Source organism: Anabrus simplex, chromosome 7, assembly GCF_040414725.1.
Source record: "Anabrus simplex isolate iqAnaSimp1 chromosome 7, ASM4041472v1, whole genome shotgun sequence".
Taxonomy (NCBI): domain Eukaryota; kingdom Metazoa; phylum Arthropoda; class Insecta; order Orthoptera; family Tettigoniidae; genus Anabrus; species Anabrus simplex.
In genome coordinates, this window is record NC_090271.1 from 347,479,825 (window position 1) to 347,504,375 (window position 24,551).

The following is a 24,551-nucleotide window of genomic DNA, read 5'->3' on the forward strand; positions in this document are numbered from 1 at the left end:
ATTCCCTATCTGTTGTGTTTCCTAGCCTTTTCTTAAATGATTGCAAAGAAATTGGAAATTTATCGAACATCTCCCTTGGCAAAACAAATATTTGCCCCAATTTGTCCTCTTGAATTCCAGCTTTATCTTCACATTGTGATCTTTCCTACTTTTAAAGACACCACTCAAACTTATTCGTCTACTGATGTCATTCCATGCCATCTTTCCACTGACAGCTCGTAACATACCAGTTTTGAGATTAAGGCTGAAAATGCCCTTAAAAAAGGGGCGAAATACCTCCCTATAATCTACTTCATAAGTTTTTATTCTTCTCTTTATGTATTGAATAGGTGGAATAAACATTAATATTTCTTTGACTTTAACATACGACTTAGTCAAGCAGCTCCTCTCCTTTCTCCCAAGTCTTCCCAGCCAAAACTTGGCAACATTTTTGTAATGCTACTCTTTTGTCGGAAATCACCCCGAACAAATCGAGCTGCTTTTCTTTGGATTTTTTCTAGTTCTTGAATCAAGTAATCCTGGTGAGGGTCCCATACACTGGAACCATACTCTAGTTGGGATCTTATCAGAGACTTATATGCCCTCTCCTTTACATCCTTACTACTGAACCCGAGTGACTTAGGCCCAAAGTCAATCATGATTTGATTTATGAAGGGAAATAGTACATTTATTGAAATACAGAAGTGTAATTGAAAATATTTCATCTGTGTAGTGTTGAAATATGAGCTAAGGAATTCGACAGACTGGAGCCTGACGGATTAGCTCGACACAACAACATTTAGCTGCTTCACAGCAGGAGAGCCCATTAGTTGGCGACCAGAAAAATACAAGTCCACAAATAAGTCTTGGTCAGAAAGAGAAGGGGGTAGTTTGACACAAAGGAAGCTTGCAACATGAGTAGTGCGCTGGGATATTTTTAGCGGACGGAAACTTCCGCGACGTCATGGATTCCAGGAAAGGTTGAATGGAAAAGTACAGTGGTTGCGAGGACATTCGCTAGCCTAGGTTATCGCAGGTGGAAATTTAAATCACGTGACCACTTGCAGGCCAATCACGAAAATTTAGATGGAGACTCAGGGATACCATCTTAAGGAATGATGGATGAGATATTCTTGTAACTTTGAAAGTAATCAGTAATAAATTATTGTGAGTACACGGAGCAATGTAATGAATTTATTAGATGTCACGCATGGAAAAATAATCAATAATTATTGGTAAATTAAATAAATTGAAGACTGGATTTCTTGGAAACCAGACAGCTTGAATGTCATTGGCTGGGCGAAAACCACGTTGTAAGGGACGCTTCCAAAGGCGCGAAATGTGAGGAGCTAAATCCACCCGCATCTCCTAAATCTATGATCGTTAGGAGTTCATATTTAATCCAGCAAATAAGCTAGAGGAGTGGATTAATTTGATATAAATTTTAACGTCCAATTCGGAGTGCAAGTGCCGATATTAAAAATCCACCCCCTCCCTCATGGGTATGACGTCAATGAATCCGCGAGGGAAAGCTTCATCTATATATACGGGCGAAAGGGATACTCGCGACCACACTTGAAATGAATCTCTGGAGCTGAACCCTCGTTCGCAGCTGACTTCAAATCCGTCGGGCGTACAGTAACTCAACATTTAATGGCGCGAGCATCCGCCAGTACTTATAAAATGTGATCGCGCTCAAGCAACATGAACTGGAAGTAGTTAACTTAGGACAGTGTTTGCCAGTTATAAATATCATAGTGAAGTCAAATAATTGCATTGTAAGAGTGAGTAATATAAATTGCACCGCAATAAGTACGTAAATAACATACTGTGTGACGAACAGTACTTTGAGGGAATAATAGCCTGTACTTTGACATATCGAACCGCTATCATGAACACTTCAAGAGGGCCGTATGAAACAGGCGTATCGCGTCGGACGACATAAATCGCGACGGGCGTAAAATTTGACCCTTGTCGTACGTGTCCATGTCCATTGTGCGGTAATTGGACGAAGCTTAAAACAGTGTAAAATATTAAAATTTGGGTCTAGGGTATTAATTTGTTTTATAAAGGTAAAGTTTTCAGTGTTAACATTGTCAATGGTGAAGTATTGTGGTAATTAAGGTATTAGTGTAAAAATGGTAATGTGCCAGGAAATCATTTGTGGAACTACGCCATCAAGAATGGAGGAGTAATACGGCGGATAGGGGCCGAAAGGAGCCTCTCATCTGCCAAGCTGCAATGGATTACCAATAACTAAGATGAGTACTAAAATGTAGATAATATTTGGGAAATGTTAGCGTGATTGGAAAAATGGGAATAATTTGATTAGACTTGGTTACATTCTGTAACAAGATGGATCGCTTAACGACCCCATCCTAAATTTGTAGCACGGACAGTATTAAATAATAACAATGTAAATACTCGAGTCTTTTTATGTATTCAGTTTGTTGTAGGTGTAAATTTTGTAGATATAGGGTAGTACGTTAAGTCATGCATGCATTCGTATTTTCTTTGTAGTCACGAATAGTTTTTTTTACATTTGATTTTGTTATCATAGTCTAATAGACCCGATATGTGCGTTTCTGTTTGTCATTTTAACGAGTTATGTAATGGCATTGAAGGAAAGTCCAGCCTTGTCATGCCAGTTGGGTTTTGTTGTTGATTAGTGTGTTCATATTTTCAAAGTGAAGTTGTTAAATTTGTGAGAAGCGATATTAATAATAATAATGATTCATGAGGTATTGGAATTTTAGTGAGCAGTGCGTAATAATAAAATTCAAGTGATAAGATGTTGAGTTTATCGGGAATCATTTAATGACGGGATGTCGTTTTTAATTCAGAATTAAAGTGTGTGGTAATTTAACTTGATAAATTAATAATATTGAAATGTAGATCGGTGCTAATAATCCGTACATGTTAATGAACGTGTGGTTTAAATTACGGTCCAATATTTTTTTACGTATAAATGTCGTGTCTTAAAGTTGCAATTCATTAGCCGGAACACGTAGGACTAATATTACGAAACCATGATTGTCAAATTTTGGTAAATATAATCTCAAAATGTTACGATTTTTTGTGGAGAACGAACTAAGGCGTAGATCAAAATGAGATAGAAAAATGTTAAAGAATCTGCAGTCAGATAATAAAAGGTCGTACGATGTCAGAAGTGGAATAAATAAGTCAGTTGATAATTCTGTGAGAAATAAATGAATCAAGGAATATTGAGATATAAAGGGATATAAATTCCGTACGAGAGACACTTAGGATATCGAAATGAGTGTAAAATGTACGGGCAATGTCACAGAGAAATACTGAGTTACGTAGCGGGTAGAATTCGAACCCGTGACAGCATGTACGAAATAAATAGACTGCACCGTTATTCGTCGAGATACAACGGATCTAAGGATAATGAGAGTTGAGATTCCACATAAATGATCGTATATTGTAATCATTGTAATGACGAGTGATGACAATCATGATGGCGTGATGATGATAATAAATATTGCAGATAAATGATTGGACCGCCTTAATTAAATGAGCGTTGATAAAGATGTTAAACGGGAATCTAAATGATAATATGCAACCGATAATAATAATAATAACAATGTAAGGACGATGTTAAATCATCGCGGTCAGCTTAATAATAATTGTCATAATAATAACAGTACGGTAATGATGTCGTTGGTTGATCAGTGAAATAATTGTAATTGCGACCGATATCCTAATGCATTTTTGGCGGAAGTGACCGGTTCATTAATAATAATAATAATAATAATCTTGAGTGACATTAATAATAATAATATCATCTTGAGTGACGTTAATAATAATAATAAAATCTGGAGTCACCTATTCATTAATAATAATAATAACCATCAGAGGGATATACTAATAATAACAGTAATAACCATTTGTGTTTGCGTCCCGCATAATAATGGCGATTTTAATCAAACGTGACAGTGCCAGGAACCGTTGAGTATAATAATAATAATAATAATAATAATAATAATAATAATAATAATAATAATAATTTCAAGGATAATTTCATGGATAAATGAATATTCTGACGATAGTGAATTAATTAGTTGGTGACAACATTCCTCTACTCGTATGTTTGAATAATATGAATAATAAATATTATAGTCATGTGTTACCTCGTTATCATACGGTTTCCGCACGGGACGAGTTACAGTAATACTTAGTGTGTTTGGTTACTTCGCTTGCGATGCGTGGGGAGGTCTTCGGCACGGTATTTCCCACCGCTTCTCGTTATCTCATCTGTGGCAGTAGTCTACTGAGGCTACTTTGTAACATTTCAGATCATGTGTAAATAAAATATAAATGCTAATTCAGTGGTATGGCATCAGCTGGACATCGTAAGATAGGAACTGTCCGTGTAATCCATTTTTCGTAATTCACCTGAAACATTACCCAGTCCGAGTACCAGTCTCGGAAAAATGTATATAGCCGGGGTACGTCATCTTAGTTAAATCGAGAAGCCGACCGTAACATGGGTTATGCTCGGGCTCCCGATAGAAGGAAGTTATATCCTTGAACAACGGTTCGATTCAAATGGAATCGATCCGTAAGTTATACTCCACTTGTAATTTCTTTCAGAAGAAGCAACCCAGCAACATATTGATACCACTTGCGGTATAGCAAGTGATTTGTTTATGTAACATGTGTGGAAATTTAAATATCATTGCCAAATGTATCAAAGTTTCGTACGTCGGATGGCGTAATAAACTGCTCCTTCTGGCAATTATTTCAAAGGAAACCATTCTCATAATATTTTTATTGTAGTTAGATGATACCCTTTTTAAAGTTAACTGCAACTTCCTAGTCATATCATGGAGTCCTTAAATTCAAGTTTACAATCGAGCTTTCCCCATTTTAATTTTAATTGCTCCGTTCATTCCCGTGTTCTATTATGCCTCTATATTTATATATTCGTGGACTTAAAATAATGAACCGACACCCCTGAGATAAATGCTAGTCTGGGTCTCGGGAGGTGGACGGGTGCACTACAACCCCTAAATACCCACATAACCATGTACAGTGATCTGTACCCTTTATTTACAATCCCATTTATGTGATTACCCCAATGAAGATCTTTCCTTATCTTAACACCTAGGTACTTATAATGATCCCCAAAAGGAACTTTCACCCCATCAATGCAGTAATTAAAACTGAGAGGACTTTTCCCATTTGTGAAACTCACAACCTGACTTTTAACTCCATTTATCATCATACCATTGACTACTGTTCATCTCACAACATTATCGAGGTCACGTTGCAGTTGTTTACAATCTTGTAACTTATTTATTACTCTGTAAAGAATAACATCATCTGCAAAAAGCCTTACCTCTGATTCCACTTCTTTACAGATATCATTTATATATATAAGAAAACATAAAGGTCCAATAATACTGCCAAGAGGAATTCCCCCCCCTCAATAACTACGGGGACAGATAAAGCTTTGCCTACTCTAATTCTCTGAGTTCTACTTGCACTCATTTTTGCCAGTAGTCTCCCATGATCTACCCTATCAAATACCTTAGATAGGTCATCGCAATACAGTCCATTTTACCTCCTGAATCCAGGATATCTGCTATATCTTGCTGGAATCCTAAAAGTTGAGCTTCAGTGAAATAACCTTTCCTAAACCCAAACTGCCTTCTATCAAACCAGTTATTATTTTTGTAAGCATGTCTAATATAATCAGAATGAATGCTTTCCCAAAGCTTACATACAATGCATGTCAAACTGACTGGCCTGTAATTTTCAGCATTATGTCTGTCACCAATTTCTTTATACACAGGGGCTACTACAGCAACTCTCCATTTATTTGGTACCTATAGCTCCTTTATACAAATAATAATCAAATAAGTACTTCAGATATTGTAGTATGATGATGATGATGATGATGGTGATGGTGCTGCTGCTTGTTGTTTAAAGGGGCCTAACATCGAGGTCATTGACCCCTATGGTATGAAATGAGACAAAATGCAATTTAAAAGTAGAAAATTCATCCACTGACCAGAATTCAAAACGTGGTGATGAAGAATGAAAATGAATTTAAAACAATCAGTGGATCTGACCTGCAATGCCTCACAATCCCAGAAACAATATTACTGACCAAGGGGCTGCTTCCAAAGCACAATCCTGGATCGGTGATGCTTGTTTAGAGGGTTTCAATATCCATGTCAACAGTCCCTCATAATGGCACTTATCGCTAATAAAGCAGAACCATAGTGTTTCACAAGTTGCGGTACTAGTCAAAGGTAGCATAAACTCACAGTGTTCCAAACATTATGGTACTACTCACAAGTATTGTATGTCGTACGGGTAACACAGACCTCTGGTGTTTCTCACAGAAAGTTGCCACTCATAGGCAACGCAAACCCATAGTGTTCCCCACCTAGGTGTACTAATCATGGGCGCTGGTATTCCTGTGGTGTTCCTCACATAGTGGATACTAAACATAGGCAACGAAGACCCACGGTGTCGCTCATATTGTATTAGTAACCAGAATCAACGCCCAGACCTGTGGTGTGTCTCGCATAATGGTACTAACCACAGGCAACGCCCAAACCCGTGGTGTTCAGCATTTAGTGGTACTAATCACAGGTACTGGAAACCCACAGTGAACCCCACTGGACTGCTACGAGTCACAAAACTATTGAGTACCTAACAGAGTGGTACTACACGCAAGTAAAGGCGACCCATGGTATTCCCCGCGTGATGGTCCTAACCACAAGTAGTTTTATGGTTCTGGTTCAATCATCCCTTGGTTGCCTCTCACGGCAGGCAGGGGATACCACGGGTGTATTTTCCTTCTGCGTCCCCCACCCACAGGGGGTAGAGAGAGAGCGAAAAAAGAAAAAAAGGAAGGGATCCGTCACTTCGAAAAATGAAGTAACGGACGAAGAAAGGCAAGGGGCACGTAGGACGTGAAAATGAAAGACTCCCTAGGCCTCGAATGCTCTAATACTGTCAGGGTCAGAAAAGAACAAGAGTTGACCAAGGGAGGTCGGACAAGATAGACGAAAGCGAGGAGGCTGGCACAAGCAAGTGGAAGCAATGCCAAGACTCAGCTAAGGGCCCCGTAGTCACCAATCCACACTCCAAAGTTGAGAGACCCTTGGGCCCCTGTTAGTCGCCTCTTACGACAGGCAGGGAATACCGTGGGTGTAATCTTCATCTGCGTCCCCCAACCACAGGGGGTGATATTGTAGTATATCCCAACCTAGTTTTAGTACGTCCCCCGAAACCTCATCAATTACAGCTGCTTTTCTAGTTTTCAACTTTTGTATCTTACTGTAAATGTCATTATTGTCATAGGTAAATTTTAATACTTCTTGTATTAGTTACTTCCTCTATCTGGACATTATCCTTGTAACCAACAATCTTTATATACTGCTGACCGAATACTTCTGCCTTTGGAAGATTCTTGCATACACACTCCCCTTGTTCATTATGATTGCTGTAATGTCCCTTTTAGAACCTGTTTCTGCCTTGAAGTACCTATATATGCTCTTGCATTTTTTCACTACTGTAAAATTTGTATGACCACCAATTATGCTTGCCATCATGTTATCCTTAGTTGACTTCATTGCTAGATTCAATTTTCTAGTAAGTTCTTCAATTCCTCCTTACTTCCACAGCCATTTTTTTCCAACCTGCACCTCCTTCTTAGTCGCTTTACTTCTCTGTTATAATATAGAGGATTTTTACCACTCCTTACCACCTCTAAAGCTACCTATTTTCACATTCCTCAACAATTGCTTTAAACCCATCCCACCGGGCGAGTTGGCCATGCGCGTAGAGGCGCGCGGCTGTGAGCTTGCATCCGGGAGATAGTAGGTTCGAATCCCACTATCGGCAGCCCTGGAGATGGTTTTCCGTGGTTTCCCATTTTCACACCAGGCAAATGCTGGGGCTGTACCTTAATTAAGGCCACGGCCGCTTCCTTCCAACTCCTAGGCCTTTCCTATCCCATCGTCGCCATAAGACCTATCTGTGTCGGTGCGACGTAAAGCCCCTAGCAAAAAAAAAAAAAACAAACAACCATCCTAGAGTCTCTTTTCATTTTTATTTACCGTTTTCCACCGATCATAGTTACTTTTTGAAAACTCCCTCATGCCTGTTTTATCAGCCATACAGTACTGCCTAATAGTCCTAATTTTAATACCTTCCTATCTTTCACATTTATTTTTAACTAGCACGAAAACAGCTTCGTGATCACTAATACCATCTATTACTTTGGTTTCTCTATAGAGCTCATCTGGTTTTGCCAGTACCACATCCAGAATACTCTTCCCTCTAGCTGGTTCCATCACTTTCTGAATGAGTTGCCCTTCCTATATTAACTTATACGCCAGTTGTTGGTCATGCTTCCCGTCGTTCACATTATCTTCCCAATTGATATTTGGTAAATTGAGATCAACCCCTACAATCACATTCCTTTCCTTATCGGTTTCCACATAGCTGATTCTTATCAAATAATTCTGAATCAGTGTCAGCGTTACCCTTTCCTGGTCTGAACACTCCAAAGACATCAAAATGCCTACTATATTTAGAGATGAGCCTTACACCTAGAATTTCAGGTTTGTCATTTTTAACTTTTTTGTAGCTTACAAATTCTTCTTTCACCAGAATGAATACTCCCCCTCCTCCCATTCCTATCCTATCTTTATGATACACACCCCAGTTCCGTGAGAATTTCTGCATCCATTATATCATTTCTCAGTCATAATCCAACTCCTATTACATCTGGTAAGTATACATACATACATACATACATACATACATACATACATACATTATCATTATAGACTGTTATGCCTTTCAGCGTTCAGTCTGCAAGCCTCTGTGAATTTACTAAACGTCACCACAATCCTCGATTTGCAACTAGTGTTGTGGCCTCATTTAGTTCTATACCTCTTATCTTTATATCGTTAGAAACTGAGTCTAACCATCGTAGTCTTGGTCTACCTCTACTTCTCTTACCCTCCATAACAGAGTCCATTATTCTCCTAGCTAACCTATCATCCTCCATTCGCCTCACATGATCCCACCACCGAGGCTGGTTTATGCGTACAGCTTCATCCATCGAGTTCAATACTAAATTAGCCTTTATCTCCTCATTCCGAGTACCCTCCTGCCATTGTTCCCACCTGTTTGTACCTGCAATCATTCTTGCTACTTTCATGTCTCACTGCATTAGCTTTACGACACCTTGATTCAATCTCACTTACTAAATTACCATCCTGGGAGAACATACAACCTAAATACTTGAAATTATCGACCTGTTCTAGCGTTGTATCACCAATCTGACAATCCATTCTGTTGAATTTCTTACCTACTGACATCAATTTAGTCTTCGAGAGGCTAATTTTCATACCATACTCATTGCACCTATTTTCAAGTTCCAAGATATTAGACTGCAGGCTTTCGGCACAATCTGCCATTAACACCAAGTCGTCAGCATAGGTCAGACTGCTTACTGCATTTCCACCTAAGTGAATCCCTCCCTGCCATTTTATACCTTTCAGCAGATGATCCATGTAAACTACGAACAGCAAAGGTAAAGATTACAGTCTTGTCTAACCAGTGTAAGTACCCTGAACCGAGAACTCATTCTACCATCAATTCTCACTGAAGCCCAATTGTCAACATAAATGCTTTTGATTGATTTTAATAATCTACCCTTAATTCCATAGTCCCCCAGTATAGCCCTCAGTACCCTGTCATATGCTTTCTCTAGATCTACGAAACACAACTGCCTATTCCTCTCGTAGCATTTTTCAATTACCAGGCACATACTGAAAATCTGATCCTGACAGCCTCTCTGTGGTCTGAAACCACACTGGTTTTCATCCAACTTCCTCTCAACGACTGATCGCACCCTCCCTTCCAAGATGCCAGTGAATACTTTGCCTGGTATACTAATCAATGAGATACCTCGATAGTTGTTGCAATCCTTCCTGTTCCCTTGCTTATAGATAGGTGCAATTACTGCTTTTGTCCAATCTGAAGGTACCTTATCAACACTCCATGCTAATCTTACTACCCTATGAAGCCATTTCGTCCCTGCCTTCCCACTATACTTCACCATTTCAGGTCTAATTTCATCTATTCCTGCTGCTTTATGACAATGTAGTTTATATACCATCCTTTCCACTTCCACAAGTGTAATTTCACCATCATGAGCTTGGCTGTTCGCAACACCACCAGGATTATTTCCTTTTACATTGAGAAGATGTTCAAAATATTCCTTCCACCTCTCCAGTGATTCCCTGAGATCTATTATGAGTTCACCTGAATTACTCAAAACATTAATTTCCTTTTTCCCTCCCTTCCTAAGATTCATTATTACTGTCCAGAAAGGTTTCCCTGCTGCTTGACCAAGCCTTTCCAGGTTATTGCCAAAATCTTCCCACGACTTCTTTTTGGATTCAATAACTATTTGTTTCGCTCTGTTTCTTTCATCTACGTACAAATCCCTGTCTGCCTCGGCCCTTGTTTGGAGCCATTTCTTATAAGCCTTCTTTTTACGTTTACAAGCTGCTCTCACTTCATCATTCCACCAAGATGTTCGCCTTTTCCCATCTTTACACACAGTTGTTCCTAGGCATTCCCTTGCTGTTTCTACTACAGCATCCCTGTATGCCACCCATTCACTTTCTATATCCTGAACCTGCTTACTGTCTACTGTTCGAAACTTCTCACTAATCATATCCATGTACTTCTGTCTAATTTCCTCGTCCTGGAGATTTTCTACCCTTATTCGTTTGCAGACAGATTTCATTTTCTCTACCCTAGGCCTAGAGATACTTAGTTCACTACATATCAGATAGTGGTCTGTATCATCGAAAAATCCCCGGATAACTCGTACATTCGTAACGGATTTTCTGAATTTGAAGTTGGTTAATGTATAGTCTATTATGGATCTGGTACCCCTGGCCTCCCATGTGTAGCGGTGAATAGCCTTATGCTTGAAGAATGTATTTGTAACAGCTAACCCCATTGTAGCTTAGAAGTCCAGCAAACGCTTCCCATTCTTATTAGCTTCCATATCTTCCCCACATTTACCAATCACCCATTCCTATCCTTCAGTTCTATTCCCAACTCTCGCATTGAAACCGCCCATTAGCACTATTCTATCCTTGCTGTTGACCCTGACCACGATGTCACTCAATGCTTCATAAAACTTGTCAACTTCATCCTCATCTGCTCCCTCACATGGTGAATACACAGAGACAATTCTAGTCCTAATTCCTCTAACTGACAAATCTACCCACATCATTCGCTCATTTACGTGCCTAACAGAAACTATGTTGCGAGCAATGTTATTCCTGATAAAGAGCCCTACCCCAGACTCTGCCCTTCACTTTCTAACACCCGTCAAGTACACTTTATAATCTCCTATCTCTTCCTTGTTATCTCCCCTTACCCGAATATCACTTACTCCTACCACATCCAGATGCATCCTCTTTGCTGACTGAGCCAATTCTACTTTCTTTCTTCCATAAGCCCCATTAATATTGATAGCTCCCCATCGAATTCCATTTCGTTCGCCAAGTTGTTTCCAAGGAGTCCTTCGCCTGTCAAATGGGAGTGGGACTCCGTTACTCCCATACGTCCAAGACTTGCTTAAAATGTTCTGATCGTCGCCATAAGACCTATCTGTGTCGGTGCAACGTAAAACCCCTAGCAAAAAAAAAAAAAAAAAAAAAGTTCTGAGCTCGGTAAATTCATGAAGCAGGATGCTACCCTACTTGCACATAGTCCAAGTGAGGCTCTCTCCTCTAACGGGTTATAGACCACCGGTGAATTGTATGGTCCTAGCCGCCTGAGCACGAGGGCCATGACTCAGAATATGTCCAAGATGCCCACTCCCAATCCATAGCAACTGGTATCTTGACTCTCAGGACCACTTACTAGTCCACTGAGCTGGTTCACGAACTAGGACATGACTACGCTAACCCACACCATGAACCAATATATCTATTAAATTACTTAATTCTATTCCTTTCTCTATAATACCGGTACTTCTACAGTTCAAAACAAACATTTTTATGTCATCCCTACTTGACTTCTGGTTCCCTGTTCCCTTATAACTGCTCCTTAGGCCATCCTGTTTCCCTGAATGTACCTCCCTACAACCCCTCTATACAATTTTCCTAACTTATTATGTACCACTGTGGTTTAAGTGAAGGTCATCTGAGTGCAGATCCCTACCTCTTACCCACCCATTAGGATCTAGAAATCTCACTGCCAGTTTCCCACGTACCCACTCGATAGTCCTCTGCAAATAACCTCAGCCATTGTGGGTGGGGTTAACGTTCAGTAAGTAACCAAGGGAATCTGACCCCTAGAGTATGTAGGGCTGGTTGAAATACCCAATACAACCCGTGGACCAACACGTAGCCCAGTTCCTGGGGGCTGTACAGTACTGGGATACCGGCTCTCCAGGGGTCATAAATATGGAGGGCCCTTGCCCTGGGTTATGAGTGAAGACCTCAATGGCACAAACGGTTGAGAAGATGTGCTTTGGTACAGTGCAGATAGCGGAAGAGGCAGCCCAGGTACTGGAGATTTATACAAGTACAAAATCGCTCAACGGTTAAGCAGGCGGAAGAGGAACCAATATAATAACCCTTGTTACCGCACCAACAGCTGTGCTAGCGGAAGAGGCTATGCCAGACGGACTGGCGCAACTTTAGTTTTGTGGAGTCTGGCAGTTCGTTGCAGTTCCGGTGCTTGATCCCGCATGTCTCATGCTATATGTGCCGCAGTGAATGGCTCTGGAATCGTAGTGTGTGGGCCACTCCCTGGCAAGTTGTAGTCCACCTTAAACGAAGTCACGCCAATGGCAATTTCAAAAGTCCAACGGCGATGGGATAAGGATGGTGGTAGCAGGTTTTGTGTGAAACAGGGAGCTTCTAGTCTGGGCCTGCACGTTGGCGATAGATGTGTGATGAGACCTTGTGACTACTCAGGGATCCGGTCCTGCATCTATGACAGGGCAGGCCTAATTAGGATCACCGCTGCTCACCCCGAAGGGGGAAGGCCCTAGAAAATATCGGCTAAACGTCGGTAGACACATTCGAACCCATCTGGGAAACCGCATTTCGAGGGTCGCTCCAATTCATGTGATTGAAGTGAATTGAAAATGAAGAACACAATTTTAACTGTAGGCACGTCGAATGTCAGAACGCTACTTGACCTGAAGGACAATAATAGGCCCGAAAGAAGAACAGCTCTTTTACCCCTGAGCTAGCAAGGCTGAACATTGACATCACTGCTCTGAACAAAACAAGACTATCAGGTGAAGGACAAATCAGTGAAGCAAGGAGCGGATACACCATCTTTTGGAAAGGAAGGGAGGAAGGAGAAAATCGTATTCATAGCGTTGGTTTTGCGGTCAAGACAAAGTTAGTGTATGAACATCAACTCGTACCAATTGCAGTAAATGAAAGGCTTATGACCCTGCGTGTGCCTCTTTCTAAGGGTAGTGCCATTACCTTTATTTCCTCCTACACTCCTACTCTAAAAGATGAGGAAGATACAAAAAAATCAGTTCTACTAACATCTGAACACAGTACTCACCAAGATACCTGCAACAGAATAAGATCTTATTGCTTGGCGACTTCAACGCTAGAGTGGGTAATGATAACCGGCTATGGGAAGATGTCATGGGAAATCTCTTTTTTTTTTTACAAGTTGTTCTACGTCGCACCGACACTGATAGGTCTTGTGGCGACGATTGGATAGGAAAGAGCTAGGATTGGGAAGGAAGTGGACGTGGCCTTAATTAAGGTACAGCCCCCAGCATTTGCCTGGTGTAAAAATAGGAAACCACGGAAAACCATCTTCAGGGCTGCCGACAGTGGGGTTCGAAATCACTATCTCCCGAATACTGGATACTGGCCGCACTTCACCGACTGCAGCTATCGAACTCGATCATGGGATATCAAGGTGTTGGGAATCGCAATTCAAATGGTCTATTACTACTTGGCCTGTGTGCTGAACATGAACTGTTTATCATAAATCCACAATTCCGACTTCCCAACCACTTCAAAATTACATGGATGCAGCCTCGATCCAATCACGGGCACCTCATCGACTATGTCATTACCAGGCAACGCGACAGAACAGAGATTCTGATTATAAAGACTGCTAGAAACATTGATGACTGTTGGACAGACCATAAACTTCTTCTTAGTTGTCTCAGGATTACTATCCATCAGGAACCACATGCCCATCTCATGCATCCTTCTAGAAGAAAATTCAACACTGTTAAACTTCAGAATCGGGCTGTTGCCTCTGAATACCAGAATTCAATTTTAAATCGCTTGTCACACAACCCAGTCAACAATAATGACGTAGATTGTGAATGCATCACACTACTAACAACCATCAAGCAATTAGCAGAATGTGCTATTGGCTTTGAGAAAAGGAAAAGACAAGACTGGTTTGATGATAATAACGAAGCCATAATCAACATTATCAATGCCAAGCGGAAAGCCTTTTTATCCTCCGTACAAGATCCATCTTCTCAGTTGAAGGGATCACATTTTCAAGAGTTGAAGCAGAAATGTCAGACCAAAATTAGGGAAATAAAGAACAACTGGTGGCAACAAAAACCAAATAACTACAAAACTTGTCAGATGCCAGGGTCCTGCGAAATTTCTATGCTGGACTAAACCAGATTTATGGACCTGTCCGCGTTTCATCGGGAAATTCAAAAGCTGCTGACAACACCACCAATCAATCAATACTGATCTGCATTTAGGGCAGTCGCCCAGGTGGCAGATTCCCTAACTGTTGCTTTCCTAGCCTTTTCCGAAATGATTTCAAAGAAATTGGAAATTTATTGAACATCTCCCTTGGTAAGTTATTCCAATCCCTAACTCCCCTTCCTATAAATGAATATTTGCCCCAGTTTGTCCTCTTGAATTCCAACTTTATCTTCATATTGTGATCTTTCCTACTTTTATAGACGCCATTCAAACCTATTCGTCTACTAATGTCAATCCACGCCATCTCTCCGCTGACAGCTCGGAACATACCACTTAGTCGAGCAGCTCTTCTTCTTTCTCTCAATTCTTCCCAACCCAAACATTGCAACATTTTAGTAACGCTACTCTTTTGTCGGAAATCACCCAGAACAAATCGAGCTGCTTTTCTTTGGATTTTTTCCAGTTCTTGAATCAGGTAATCCTGGTGAGGGTCCCATACACTGGAACCATACTCTAGTTGGGGTCTTACCAGAGACTTATATGCACTCTCCTTTACATCCTTACTACAACCCCTAAACACCCTCATAACCATGTGCAGAGATCGGTACCCTTTATTTACAATCCCATTTATGTGATTACCCCAGTGAAGATCTTTCCTTATATTAACACCTAGATACTTACAATGATCCCCAAAAGGAACTTTCACCCCATCAATGCAGTAATTAAAACTGAGAGGACTTTTCCTATTTGTGAAACTCACAACCTGACTTTTAGCCCCGTTTATCAACATACCATTGCCTGCTGTCCATCCCACAATATTTTCGAGGTCACGTTGCAGTTGCTCACAATCTTGTAACTTATTTATCACTCTATAGAGAATAACATCATCCGCAAAAAGCCTTACCTCCGATTCCACTCCTTTACTCATATCATTTATATATATAAGAAAACATAAAGGTCCGATAACACTGCCCTGAGGAACTCCCCTCTCAACTATTACAGGGTCAGACAAAGCTTCACCTACTCTGACTCTCTGAGATCTATTTTCTAGAAATATAGCAACCCATTCAGTCACTCTTTTGTCTAGTCCAATTGCACTCATTTTTGCCAGTAGTCTCCCATGATCCACCCTATCAAATGCTTTAGACATGTCAATCGCGATACAGTCCATTTGACCTCCAGAATCCAAGATATCTGCTATATCTTGCTGGAATCCTACAAGTTGAGCTTCAGTGGAATAACCTTTTCTAAAACCGAATTGCCTTCTATCGAACCAGTTATTAATTTCACAAACATGTCTAATATAATCAGAAAGAATGCCTTCCCAAAGCTTACATACAATGCATGTCAAACTTACTGGCCTGTAATTTTCAGCTTTATGTCTATCACCCTTTCCTTTATACACAGGGGCTACTATAGCAACTCTCCATTCGTCTGGTATAGCTCCTTCGGCCAAACAATAATCAAATAAGTACTTCAGATATGGTACTATATCCCAACCCATTGTCTTTAGTATATCCCCAGAAATCTGATCAATTCCAGCCGCTTTTCTAGTTTTCAACTTTTGTATCTTATTGTAAATGTCATTGTTATCATATGTAAATTTTATTACTTCTTTGGCCATAGTCTCTTCCTCTATCTCGACATTATCCTTGTAACCAACAATCTTTACATACTGCTGACTGAATACTTCTGCCTTTTGAAGATCCTCACATACACACTCCCCTTGTTCATTAATTATTCCTGGAATGTCCTTCTTGGAACCTGTTTCTGCCTTAAAATACCTATACATACCCTTCCATTTTTCACTCAAATTTGTATGACTGCCAATAATGCTTGCCATCATGTTATCCTTAGCTGCCTTCTTTGCTAGATTCAATTCTCTAGTAAGTTCCTTCAATTTCTCCTTACTTCCACAGCCATTTCTAAATCTATTTCTTTCCAGTCTGCACCTCCTTCTTAGTCTCTTTATTTCTCTGTTATAATAAGGTGGGTCTTTACCATTCCTTACCACCCTTAAAGGTACAAACCTGTTTTCGCATTCCTCAACAATTTCTTTAAACCCATCCCAGAGTCTGTTTACATTTTTATTTACCGTTTTCCACTGATCATAGTTACTTTTTAGAAACTGCCTCATACCTGCTTTATCAGCCATATGGTACTGCCTAACAGTCCTACTTTTAAGACCTTCCTTTCTATCACATTTATTTTTAACTACCACAAAAACAGCTTCATGATCACTAATACCATCTATTACTTCAGTTTCCCTATAGAGCTCATCTGGTTTTATCAGCACCACATCCAAAATATTTTTCCCTCTGGTTGGTTCCATCACTTTCTGAATCAGCTGTCCTTCCCATATTAACTTAACCATATTAACCATTCTTACAGACAATCATGATATTCTGACACGCTGGAAAGAGCACATCAATTTACTTGTAAACCGGAGTTCCACTGCTGCTGAAAATTTTCTTCAGCATGTCCCACAACATCCTATGCAACCTTTCGTGAAAATAAGAAAGCTCTTCTCAGCCTCAAACCTGAAAAGGCTCCTGGACGAGACAATATTCCTCTAGAACTTATTCTTAAAGGAGGCCTACTTCTCAAAACGATGCTTTTCTCTCTGATCCCAAGGATATGGGAAACCAAATACGTACCTGCCAACATGAAGAACTCTATCGTAGTCACCATCTTCAAAAAGGCCAATCGAAGCATTTGTGGTAACTACTGTGGCATATCCCTGCTGCCTATAGTAGGTAAAATATTCACCAGGATCCTGTTGAGTAGGCTTCAAACTCTATCTGAAAAGTCCCTGAATCGCAGTGTGGGTTCCTCACATCCAGGAGTACCACTGACATGATGTTCTGTGCAAGACATTTGGAGGAAAAATGCAGAGAACGACAGAAACCATCATTCTTGGTGTTTTATGACCTGGAAAAGGCCTTCAATACTGTACCTAAAGATGCTATGTGGATGATGTTAAGGCAGTTTGGCTGCCCCGAACATTTTGTTGGACTCGTCCGGGCTCTTCATGTTGATATAGTTGTTCAGGTTCTCTATCAAAAAACATGTCGGAAGAATTTCCTATTACCAATGGACTAAAACAAGGTTGTGTGCTTGCACCTACACTGTTTGCCTTGTACCTGACAGCTATGCTTTATGAGACATCTGGCAACAATGCAGGTGTAGAAATTACAGTAGTTACAGACTTGGAGGGATTTTTAATCAGTCAAGACTAAGAGACTTACCCATCTAATCCGGGTTACTGAATTACAATATGCAGATTACAATGCTACTCCAGCTCATTCTCCAGAGGACTTGCAATTGTCAGTCTGTAATGTGAAAATGGGAACTAATATTTACTGGACATAACTGAATTATTACATCAAAGCATCTAAGTGTATTTATTTATTCATCTGTCATGTCGACTTGTGTATCCAGCCGTTATCTGTATTATCGGTCATTGTTGGAACTGTTTCCTAACTGTGGAAGTTACCAGACCAATTTAATTCAAGTTATCTATCCATTATTGTCAGGCATTTGACTGAATTCTGTAGTGCGCCGAATTATCATTTGTAACTTCTGCGCATTTTTTCGCGGTGCACGCATTGAATTATGGGACTGCCTCTCGGGTAGCTCGGTGTGAGCTCAGTAGTCTGCGGTAGTCAGCTCCCCGTTACTCTCCAAGATGGCTGTGTTGTATGGAGCTCCCAAGCAGACAGTTTGGCGAAAAGGGAAAGCTATTACAATGGAGCTTGACTCCATCGGTTAAGGAGTAATGTGAGGGCTAGGCCCTATTATCCCTTCAAAGTTATCCAGTGTGCTCCAAACCTTTTTTTGTTCTTAATGTAACATGTAATCTTGGTGCAGTGAGTTATCCGTTATCGGAATTTAAAGTTTCAAGTGTCTTGTAAGTTTGGATATCTTTACTCCAAGTAAGTACTGAAAATTATAATTTATTGAAGGGATCCCAGTCGTTCAGGCACCTATGTGAGTAATTTCATCTTGGACATGAGCAACATTATAAACGACTATTTTGGTATTGGTTAACCTTGTAAGCAAAATCTGATATATATTTGAAGTGAATGCATTTGAAAAAGAAAATTTAATGTAATGTAGGGAGCTCGAGGATCGCTAGTTATGCATCTATGAGGTGATATTTTGTGTAAGTGATTTTATCTTACGTTTTTGTCGGGGTGCATTTTTGCCAACTGTGTTTCTTGATATTCATTATGATGGCGATTATTATTATTATTATTATTATTATTATTATTATTACTTTTATTTTTTTGGTAATTCATTTCGGTGCATGTTTTCTACCTTAGTGTTGTCCTGTTTGGTTGATATTGCTGTCTAATTTTGTCCTATTGCCTTCGTGGCTGGTTATCTGTATGTAATGATTATCGCATTGTTACGGGCCTCAATTAATGACACCTCATATTCGCATCGTAGCGCATTCCACGGCCCCCCTCTGTTCTAAAGTATGTAAATCGCTGGTGATTTAATTAAGTAAGGCTAATGTAAACTGGCACTATCACCTCTTGGATAAATGATAATTATTATTATTATTATTTTAATAACTTAAAATCTTAAAATTGAAATTTGCTGGTCGAAATTAAGTTTAATAATGGGAGTTTTCTTTCGTTGTCTTATTATCTTCTCTCCCATTGTTTGGGTTCCTTGCTTTTGTCTTTATTACGTCATGTCACCCCTTCTTATCTTATCTGATGATACGTTAATATTTTGGGTGGCTTTGATGATTATTATGGGATCTTGGCTTCGCGTCGGTAACGGGTAGCTTCTGTTTGGTTTTCGGTGTCCTTTATTATTTTTATGAGTGCACCGTTAATTGTAAATTTCCTTTAATATACTTCATTTTGTTCGGATTGCTGTGCACTGTTATTTTATTGTGTTTTCATCTAGCTTGTTTCTTTAGTGTAATGTTTATTCGCGGTTGGAGCCACTAAATTTTCTTCTTTTTCGTGTGTCCTTGTGTGCGTCTTGTAACTTAGAATTTTGTAGTGTAGCAAATTTCAGTTTTAAAGTGTCTTTATATCGCGGGCCCGCATATCGGTTGCAACCAATTTTTAAATAATATTATTTTCTGTATGTAAGGTAATGAGTTATTAATGAATTTTCAAACCTTAATTTCGGCGGAAGCCTATGTTTATGTGAGCTTCATTTTTCCTTAATTTCTACTTTATTTTAAAATACTGTTTTCCTCGTCTAGCTTGATTGCATTTTTAAATTTCAGAAAAAGAATTATATTTTTTTTATTGTTCTTATTTTATACCATTTTCAAATTACATTTGCTTAGTAAATTTTCTTCATTTCAAATTTATCTGGTGTGTCATTTAGTAGCTAGCAGTATTTACCTGGCAACCTGTCAAAGTTATGTAAGATCCTGGCCTTTTTAATTCTCGCTTTGCCTTCCACGCTTCACATTTTATGCTACTGCCTTTCGGTAAGTATTGTGCTTGTTTTCTTCTTGATGTTTGTGCTTTTCTTTTGAATGTTTGGTTTACTAATTGGTAAGGTTGCAGTAGTGAGTGGTAGCAATTCGCTGTGGTTGTTGTTGTTGTTCTAACAACCCTATAAGTTGCCCGGGTCAGTATTGCTGGCTGCTAAAAGTGACCAACCTTTTAAACTTAAAAATTGTAAGACTGAAATGGATCCAAGTAATTGTGCTTAATATGTGTTTCATGTTTGATCGAGACTTGCTTGTTGCTGCCCTCTTGTACTTGGAGTATGGCGTGGCTCTGTATTTGTGCACTTGCTGCTTGTTTATTTACCATGTTCCGTGGTCATGGAATCCTGTTGGTTTTGGGGTCTGCTTATTCTATACCTGCCATGTAGGGGTAAGTTGAAGACCATTCTCACTTTTATTAATAATTAATTTGTAGTATTTACTTAATCTGCTTTCTGATTTAAATAATTGAAAGTTCTTCCACATTTTACCTTAATGATGTGATGTTCTTTGACCTTGTTATCTGCAGCTTCTTGGTATACTATAGGTCTTGCTGGAATTGCAGTACCTGTCCTTGGTGGGATTTACTTGGATTAATTTGTGTTGGGTTTTGGAACTGCTGTTGTAACCCTGGTTTAATCTCTAAGTGATGTTTTTATTCCAGCTTCATTCCTGGTCCAGATGGAGTGTTACAATTTGTATTGTAATTTCATTTTCTCTTGCAGTGACTGTGTACCCACCTCGCTGTTTGGCCTGAACATGTGAAATTGATTTACAATCTTGACCCATGGTGACTCTCTCCTTCCACTTTTATTTTTACCCTTCTGCCTTGTCCAGGTTACGATGTGTTATGTGTTATTATTCTGAGTTTATTTAATGTGGTGAGTTCTCATGTGTTGGTGATTCTTGCTTATGTAGGCCTATATTGGTTCGTATCTGGGTCATGTGCTGTGGGATTTCTTCCTATTTTACCTTGTGTGGTCTTGTGCATGTTCCCGTTCTTGATATGGTGTTGTTGTAGGTCTGTATTGAACTCGTGGATGATTATGTCATGTGATTATGGTGTATTGATGGGAATCTCAATTGGAACTGTTGTGTGTAATGCTATTTGTGTAACCTTGGGCAGTCTTCTTATTGTCATATACTCTGAAAAGCTTTTCCTGATTGAACGGTGATAGGCTACGTCTGTATGGTTCATCTGAGATGGTATTATCTTTTAATTTGATGTGTCCAGGTCAGGTAGCTCTGTCAGTTCTGTTGTGGAGTGATTAATTTCAGTACCTGATGTTATTTATGTTTTAGTCCTTTTGGTACTACTCATCACCTGTTATTCACCTTCTCCTGCTATGTGCATGTACTTCACTCATGTGGTCTTGTTGTAATGAGGTGTGGTCTTAATTTCCTTGTGAATCTGTGGGTTGTTTCACCTGGTTAATTGTAGTCATTGTGTATTAGCTTCTTCCCCTTGCATATTTTCTGTCAGGTGTCTGTGTACTAATTCTTGCTTTGGGTTTCATTCTCTGCTGCTCATTATGTGTGACTAGTGTCACGCATGTGTGTGATCTTCTGGTGCTGGTTAATGATATCAGTTTTGCCCATGTGCTTGAGTGAATTTTCACTCTTCCTGATTTTTCATTGCTAGTCCTAGTTGGTTGCTGCATGTGTTGATTCTTGGTCATCCTTATCTCTTGTCGCTTTACCCATGTGTTGTTACTGGTACTTCATGGCGGTTGTGTGGGTTCATTTCTGAGTTCTGGTGTGGAGTACAGCTGGCTTATCGCTTAAACGACCCTTCGTTTTTACTGTGTCTTCATGTTGGGATTTTGGTTGTGAGTTTCGCAATTGTTGTGTTGTTACTGGTGGCGTTCTTTATCTAATTATTGTGGAATCTGTCCTGAAATTAACCTTCTGTGTTAAATCTTTCTTCCTGTTCATTTTCTGTGGGTTATGGGAGTGTAATTGGTAAATCTTGTCATTTTGTGAATGTACACTGTCCTGATCATGTCTTCATTTGATGTCTAGTGGTATGAGAGCTTATGTCTCTTTTGATTTGTATCCGTGGATCAGATGCTGTATGTGATCTGCTGTTATTGTGAAAAATTTGTGTACGAGAAATTTTCCTTGCATCTGGTGCTTGTCACTGTGTAACGTCTTCCGTTTTATCTTATTTACATAAGGTATTCCTTTGTTCGTGCCTTCCGTAGTTCCTCATCTGGTTTAGTTAGGTAACCCCTTGTAATTCTGTTGCTTCTGGCTCTACCCTGCATGTTTTTGCAACACTATATTGTTGCCTGGTTGTCATCTGACTGTTCTGGGTTCTATTCCAGTGAGTATGGGATCATTTGGGATAAATCCGGCACTGTCGCTAAAATTCCTTGTCCGTCGTTGGGGTATGGGACCCAACTGATTGACTGAAGGTCCTTCTCCATCAACTTATGCGCTTTGTCATCGTGTAACCTATCACTTCTTCATCATTTATATTTTATTATATCCCGTGTATTCCGACTGGCTGGTAGGGTGTCTGTGGTGATTGGCCTAATCACACAGGGTGGACTGTTGTTTTGCCACCATATTATTAGTCCTGGGTTATCCAGAGGTTCTTCTGAACACTTGATGGTTGTGATAATACACCTGTGCTCAGTATATTCAAGGATTATTTATATGGAGAGGTAACCTTCCCTGAATTTTGGCCCTTGTTATGCTGCGTTGAGCTGGTTCTGGTGGACGTAATATCTTTTCCATGTTTTTCTCAGTTGTTCTCTATCGTCCTGACTGTAATTGTTGGCTGTCATGTGGTTGTTGGCCTCGGTAATGGTTGCATGGTAATCTCTTGCGGACACACTTTGAGATCTCCCCACCATCTATTATTATACCGGTTAAGTCTCCAGTTATTGCCATCGTTGCTTCTTATTCTGGGTCGATTATCTGTGTGATTGCTACGTTACGGTTGCAGATGGTTGTGTTTAATGTAAAATTTTCTGCCCCTGCGTCTCCTGTTTTCCTAATCTTCATGTTCTGGGCTACCTGTTTTCTGTACATGGTTTGTCAGTATGTGCTCTGCTGCCTCCATTTAGTAATATGTTTTTGCTCTGTTACCTCCCTGTACACCCTGGTCATTTATCTTTCCTGCTCTTGGTCTTAACGATCTTTCTGGTATATGCACTGTCCTGTAGAATTATGTAATGTGTGGAAGTATGCTAGTATTACATGAAAAAGAATGTGTAAACTATAATGGTCTTCGACCTATCAAATTGTTGAGTCTATTGAATTTTACTTAACTTGCTGGGACTAAAACCACTGTAACTTGCCACTGGATTCCATGAGCCACCTTAAATATTCAAAATTACATTTCTGATCTCTTGTGATTAGTCTCGATACTAGTATATTGAAGTCTTGGAATATTTCAGTTGAGTTATTTTCACTTTTCTTTATATGTAAGTCTTATTCAAAGATTGGATGGGTAATCAATTGGGAAGGAAATGCGAACGACAGGAAGCATGACCAACAAATGGCAAATAAGTTAATATGGGAAGGACAGCTGATTCAGAAAGTGATGGAACCAACCAGAGGGAAAAATATTTTGGATGTGGTGCTGATAAAACCAGATGAGCTCTATAGGGAAACTGAAGTAATAGATGGTATTAGTGATCATGAAGCTGTTTTTGTGGTAGTTAAAAATAAATGTGATAGAAAGGAAGGTCTTAAAAGTAGGACTGTTAGGCAGTACCATATGGCTGATAAAGCAGGTATGAGGCAGTTTCTAAAAAGTAACTATGATCGGTGGAAAACGGTAAATAAAAATGTAAACAGACTCTGGGATGGGTTTAAAGAAATTGTTGAGGAATGCGAAAACAGGTTTGTACCTTTAAGGGTGGTAAGGAATGGTAAAGACCCACCTTATTATAACAGAGAAATAAAGAGACTAAGAAGGAGGTGCAGACTGGAAAGAAATAGAGTTAGAAATGGCTGTGGAAGTAAGGAGAAATTGAAGGAACTTACTAGAAAATTGAATCTAGCAAAGAAGGCAGCTAAGGATAACATGATGGCAAGCATAATTGGCAGTCATATGAATTTTAGTGAAAAATGGAAGGGTATGTATAGGTATTTTAAGGCAGAAACAGGTTCCAAGAAGGACATTCCAGGAATAATTAATGAACAAGGGGAGTGTGTATGTGAGGATCTTCAAAAGGCAGAAGTATTCAGTCAGCAGTATGTAAAGATTGTTGGTTACAAGGATAATATCGAGATAGAGGAAGAGACTATGACCAAAGAAGTAATAAAATTTACATATGATAACAATGACATTTACAATAAGATACAAAAGTTGAAAACTAGAAAAGCGGCTGGAATTGATC